Here is a 7075-nt window from a genome sequence, read left to right on the forward strand (position 1 = left end):
ATAAAGCATGTAGTGGGGGAGGTGTACTTGGATCAATAGATTTTGTGTTGTTTACCTTGGATTGAAAAGCATCTTCACTCCAATCTGGAGCGAAACCAAAATCATCAATTGTAACGTACTCATATGTACGTATTTTTAGATCCATTTGATTCGGTGATTTTTAGCATCTATATTCAATGTTGAATAGTAGGAAAGACTTAGACGACATAAAATATTAAGTTTGGTCACAAATTTAGTAATTTAGATATCTCGATTTTGGGTCAATTTTAGGACTTTTTATGCATGTTTTGGGGTGTCATTTGTATGCGATTTCTATTCTATACTTAACCATGTTAGATAATGTATCAGAGGATCATAGTGAGTGGTTTAACCTAAAGGAAACTCATATGGGGGTTTAGACACCAATTTGACCCTTAATTTTCAGTAACGGCCTCGCATGAGGATGTAGATAACTTTATTTGTGAGAGAGGCGAATTAAAGAAAGTTTATCACAGGACGAATAAAGTCTGAGTTCAGATAATTGGGAGATTCCTCATGGGGTGGCCGGTATTCGTGAAACGAGTTCGACACCACTTTCCAGTGTAATAATAAAAAAACGTATCTTCTCTAATTTGGTTCGAACGCATGTTTTTAGAAAAGATTTTCTATCTTTGATGACTTCGAGCATGATAATCTACTAATTCTTGTGGGCTATTTTTTTTTTGGGGCTTCTTCCTGAGCCTTGAGGATTTTCTGTGCAGGATAGAGAGGGAGAGATTTTGAGATTCAGGCTGGCCGTCCTTAGACAGGGAACGTTGGACAGAGATCGTGATGTACGCCCTCTCGAAGCCATTTGGTAGAACCCAGAGTGGACGAGATTTACTAGAGGCATACCTGTGATAGCCCGCGACGTCCAGAGTGGTGGTTGGGTGGACGAGCATCGGACAAAGGCCCTATTGGCTAGATCTTTTGTTAGTGATTCTCTCTATGATTTTTAGATTTTTGTATTGACGAATATTACTGTTACTTTAGATTTTGCAAACGACTATGATTTGTTGAAAAACTCTTCATTTTTCTGAAGTATGAGTGATTTTGTTTTTTGTATGATTTGGAAAATTTTGTGTTAGAATATAGAACAGAATTTGGGTACGTTTCAGTTGGTATCAGAGCCTAGGTTGGGCAATCCGCACTTGATCATAGATATTGTAGGTCTTGGATGACTAATATTATTTTCGATTTTTGTGATACAGCCAAGAATTTCTTTCTCTTGAGAATTGTTTTGCAATTTTGCTGTATAGCCACAAGATGGTTGCACGTCAAACAGATTTAGTAGTAGTCAATCCGGGGCAAGAAGAGGAGCTTTTTTTACAAGGATTATTGCGTGTGGGTGTAACTCTAGAGGAAGTTATCAGACTTATTAACAGGAATCAAGAATTGGAGGAAAGAATGAGAGCCATGCGTGCTCGAGCTTCCATGAATTTGAATAAAGAAGACAGAGATGACCGAGAAGATGGGGAAATGGAAGATCGTCTAAATTTTGATGATAGATAGGATCACCGTGAACGGCAAGGAGCAAGAAATTCTGAAGAGCAGCAAGAAGAACCTGGTGAAATTCCTATAAGCCCTCAACCAAGAGTTGCTACACAAGTTGGTTTCGATCTTTCAATTCATCGAGCTATTAAAGAGTTGCAGGATACAGTGCAAGCCATGAAAACTGCTTTGGGCACACGACTTAAATCGAGACATGTAGATGATTTTGCTCTCAAACAAGTTACAAAGAAAAGGTCACTACACCAACCTTTAATGGAAAGGGGAAGAGGAGTGAAGAAGCAGAAGCATGGATTGAGCAGCTTGAAGATTATTTTTGAACATGTAACTTCAGTGAGGAAGCTAAGGCAAAGACATCATTACTTCTTTTTGAAGGTTCTACAAAATTATGGTGGAAGTCTATTATGCACAGTAGGGACTTACGGAATGAGGACATCACGTGGCCTCTAATAAAAAGGCATATGATTCAGCATTACTGTCTACCAGAATACCATATGGAGAAAATGAATGAATTTTTAAACTTGGAACAGAGGACACTTACTGTTGCATAATATCATGATAAATTTTGGGACTTGCAAAAATATTCACCCTCATTAACAGAAAAGGAAAGAGCCTCCCGATTTGTGAATGGCTTAAACAGGCAAATAAAATTTTTGGTAAAGGGTAACAAGCCAACTACAATCTAAGATGCTATGCTACGTGCCATGATGTATGAACATATGGAAAAGAATGAAGAAAGTTTTAGAAATAAAAGAAAGAGATCAAATCCATTTTATGATGAGAAGGGAAATTTTATGCAAAATAGGAGAATGCAGACTGGCGAGAAAAAGAATGGTAATCAGCCTTTCACATATTTGTCTGTAAGAGATGGTAGAAAAGGCGCGACATGAAGGCTTATGTTTTCATTGTTTACAAAGGGGTCATAGAACCTATGAGTGCAAAAACAAACCAGTAACACGTGAGGAATGTGAGGGACTAATTACAAAGGATCATAAAACAAGACAAAATGTGCAGAAGAATGTACGTGGATTTTCAAGTAGTGACAATGCTCGTGGAGCAAAAGGAAAGGCTGCTGCAACTGTGGTCGAGGAGATTGAAGAATATGCACATGTTAATGCTGCTGTTCAAGCAGGTAAGACCAAAAATTGAGCTTCAATTATAAAAATTTCTATTAAGATTGCAAATAATGTTTTTCAAGTGTTGATTGACTCGAGAAGCACCCATAGTTTTCTATCTCCCCATGTGACAAAACAGTTAGGAATAATTGAATTTTGTCAAAAGAAGCTTATGGTAGAACTTGCATCAGGAAAGTAGCAGACATGTAAGGATTATGTCAAGAATATGCATGATTATGTCAAGAATATGCCTTTCGTCATAGGTGACCTCAAGTCAAAAGTAGATTTTCATATGCCATTTTAGGGATGGATTGGTTAGTGCCGAGAAAGGCTAGAATAATGTGTCATGAGAAGCGGGTTTGCATGATTGGAGATGACGGTAAAGATTATTGCTTACAGGGTCAAAGATGTGAAGTAAAATTTAGAATGATTTCTGCTATACAGTTTGTTAAAGCAGCAAGAAAAGGTTGTCATGTATATGCCGTGGAATTGCTGACAGAGAAAGTTTTAACGAACAAAAAAAGGGTGATGATCATTCTATGCTTCAAGAATTTCAAAATTTATTTCCTGATGATTTGACTCAATTGCCTCTGCATAGATTTGTAGATCATGAAATAGAGCTCATACTGGTGCAGAACCTGTTTGTAGAGCTCCTTATCATTTATCTGTGGAAGAAAGTGCAGAGCTAAAAAATGCAATTGCAAAAATTGCTTGAGCAGGGATTTATTAGGCCTAGTGTGTCGCCATGGGGTGCTCTTGTTCTCTTTGTAAAAAAGAAGGATGGGACTATGCGGTTGTGTGTTGATTATAGGGGGCTCAATAAGTTAATGATCAAGAATAAGTACCCATTGCCAAGAATGGGGGAGCTTTTTGATCGGCTTGTAGGGAGTTGCATATTTTCTAAAATTGATCTGCGATCTGGTTATCATCAGATTCGCATCAGAGAAAGTGATATAGCAAAGACTGCGTTTAGAACACGTTTTGGGCATTATGAATTTGTTGTGATGCCATTTGGATTAACAAATGCACCTGCTACTTTTCAATGTGTGATGAATTGCATTTTTCAGGAGAACTTGGATGACTTTGTGTTGGTATTTTTGGATGACATATTGGTTTTTTCCAAAAGTAAAGAAGATCATGAAGATCACTTGCGAAAAGTGTTTCACATATTGCTAGAGCATAAGTTGTATGCAAAGAGGTCCAAATGTGAATTCTTTAAAGATAGGGTAGAGTACTTGGGACACATTATATCTAAAGAAGGTATTTCAATGGATCCCAAGATGATTGCAGCCATTGTGGAATGGCCAACTCCCATTTCTGTTAGAGAAGTTCGTGGATTTTTGGGACTTGCAGGTTTTTACCAAACCTTCATTTTTGAGTTTTCTCATAAAGCAAGTCCTATGACGAACCTTTTGAAGAAGGGTAGAATATTCATATGGACTGTACAATGTGAGAGCAGAGTTTTCAAATTTTGAAGCATGCATTGACTACATCCCCTGTGTCCCCTATGCTTAAATTACCTCAGCTTGGAAAACCTTCTTGGTTGTATACAGATGCTAGTATTATAGCGCTTGGTGGGGTTTTGATGCAAGATGGGCATCCGGTTGCATTTGAGTCATGTAAGCTGAAACCTCATGAGAGGAATTATTGGCTGTTGTATATGCATTGCGTGTATGGAGACATTATCTCCTTGGAGTTAAGTTTCAGTTGCAAACTGATCAATTTGCTTTGAGGCATTTGTTTAGTGGAATTGAATGCAAAGCAAAGAAGGTGGATATAATTTTTGCAGGAATATGATTTTGAAATTATTTATAGACCAGGACGAGAAAATAAAGTGGCCGACGCATTAAGCAGAAAACCAGAAGTTGCTTTAGAGAGTGAAATCACTGTTATACATAATAGTTTGGGAGAACAGGTAAAGAGTGAGATTCCAAGAGAGCCTTTCTTCAAAAGAGCTTTTGCAAGTTTGACAAAGAAATATAGGTCACAAGAGGAAATATATGTATTTGCAAAGTATGAAGTAATTGATGGAATATTATATTATGAGAAAAGGTATGCATACCTGATGTTGTGGAGATCAAGAGCAAGTTGATGCATGACCTTCATGATATTTCCATAGCAGGACATCCAGGATTTCAGAAGACATACACTAAGGCTAGAAAGAGTTTCTTTTGGTAGGAATGAAAGCTTATGTAAGGGATTATGTGGCAAAATGTCTAAAATGCCAACAGGTAAAAGCTGAGTATGTAAAGAAATCGAGTTCTATGTTACCATTGGATGTACCATAGATGCGGGACCATACACCTCATCGTCGGCCACCACTGGCGAGGACTCAAGCCGGCCTGTCGCCCTCTCAGGCTCCATCGCTTGATCCTTCCGCTCCTCAGAGGGATGTCTACACACTAGGGTGGGCTTATTCATCGCACTAGCCTGGGCCCTCAGAACTAGGCAGTATCATAATCTCTCACCTCAATCGGCGAACCTTATTCTCCCAATGGTATGAGGGATACCTTGGGCCATTCCCGAGCTTTGCTAATGACGTCGCCCGGCTACACAAGCACGGAACGAAGTTAGCATTGAAGCTAGGAAAATCTTGCACTCTTTAAAGATAACAATTTCAATGCAATTTATTGAATACAGTATCACATAATTCATAACTTCATACAATTTTATGTCATTATTTTAAAAGAAAAAGATACACATTTATTAGCACTAATATAAAAAAACTCTTCTTTAAAAGATAACCAAGCTAACCTGGCCACCATTTCCTTGAGGAGCTTGTAAAGGGTCTTATTAAAGTTTAAAGCCGAAAGGGTCAACATGCCTGAAAAACTTCAACCCTTGGATATTCCTCAATGGATATTCCTCAAATGAAGTGGGAGTGCATTAGTATGGATTTTGTCACAAGTCTCCCCACTATTCAAGGAGGATATGACTCCATTCTGGTAGTAGTGGACTTACTTACCAAAGTAGCTCACCTTATACCAGTGAAGAAGACCTTCAAAGCCTCTGATGTAGCTCGAATATTCATCAAGGAAGTCCTCAAACTTCATGGTCTCCCAAAAAGGATAGTAAGTGACCAGGATTCTGACTTCACTTCAAAGTTCTGGCAATCCTTATTTCAAGCCCTGGGAACTCAACTTTGCTTTAGCATAGCTTATCATCCAGAGACCGATGGCCAGACTGAGAGAGTTAATCAAGTAATTGAAGACATTCTCAGAGCATATTGTGGATGGGAACCAAGAAGGTGGATTCAATACCTTCCTCTGGTAGAATTTGCCTACAATGCATCTTATCATTCAGAGCATAGGAATGTCACCATTCAAAGCACTCTATGGGCAAGAATGTTTGTCTCCTCTAAATTTCTCTCATCCGACCATAAGAGTTGAGGCATCCAGGAAAATGCTCGAAGAGATGGAGGAACAAACCTAGGCAATCCAAAAGGATATTAAAGTTGCCCAAGATCAACAAAAGCATTATGCTGACACACCTAGAGGTCTGAAAGGATCTTCAAGGAAGGAGACAGAGTTCTTCACGAGTGCGACCCAAACGAAGTTCTCTATCACTTGGGAAATATAAGAAGCTCAGCCCTAGGTATTGTGGTCCCTATACAGTTAAGGTAAAAGTGCCTATAAACTCCAACTCCCAGCCCATATCAAAGTCCACAATGTATTTCATGTAAGTTTGTTAAAACCATATGTACCCAGTCTCGATCATATTCTTGATGATGAACAAGTTGTAATCCCTACTCAAGGAGTCCTTGAATTACAGCCCATATGTAAGTTTGTTAAAACCATATGTACCCAGTCTCGATCATATTCTTGATGATGAACAAGTTGTAATCCGAGTCCTTGAATTACAGCCCAGTAACATCATAGATTCTAGGGAAAGGCAACTCCGAAATAGAACTCTTGTAGAACATCTAGTACAGTGGAAAGATTACCCTAAAGAGGATGCAACTTGGGAAGATGAAGCTACACTCTTAAAGGATTATCCCCAATTCATGACAAGATGAGGACATCTCGATTTCTTTAAGGGGGGAAGGATGTAACATACCCATCTTTACTAATAAAGAAATGTCCATGTAATAGATAAATTTATGAGTTTTTATGGTATAAAAATCAATGATTTTATTATTTGAGTCATTTCTACTTAGAATCTTTAAATTTTGAGCCCAAATTTGGAATCTACGTGCAATTTTACCCTAATGTAGGATTTTTTAGCATCCAAAACGGACACCGGATCAAGCTTATACGCACATTTCAATCATTTTAGTTAAAAAACGACGACCTTTAAACCTTAATAAATGCACGACTGGGCGTCCGATTGATGAACGGTCTGAACCCCAATGACCAAAAGAACCTCTCGGGATAAAAAAAAATTCCGTCGCCTGAGGCGCGGTCCGACACGCAAATCAAGGTGGACGCTTCAAA

The sequence above is a fragment of the Cibotium barometz genome, chromosome 3 (genome assembly GCF_041138505.1).
Source record: "Cibotium barometz isolate CiBa-2024 chromosome 3, ASM4113850v1, whole genome shotgun sequence".
Taxonomy (NCBI): Eukaryota; Viridiplantae; Streptophyta; class Polypodiopsida; order Cyatheales; family Cibotiaceae; genus Cibotium; species Cibotium barometz.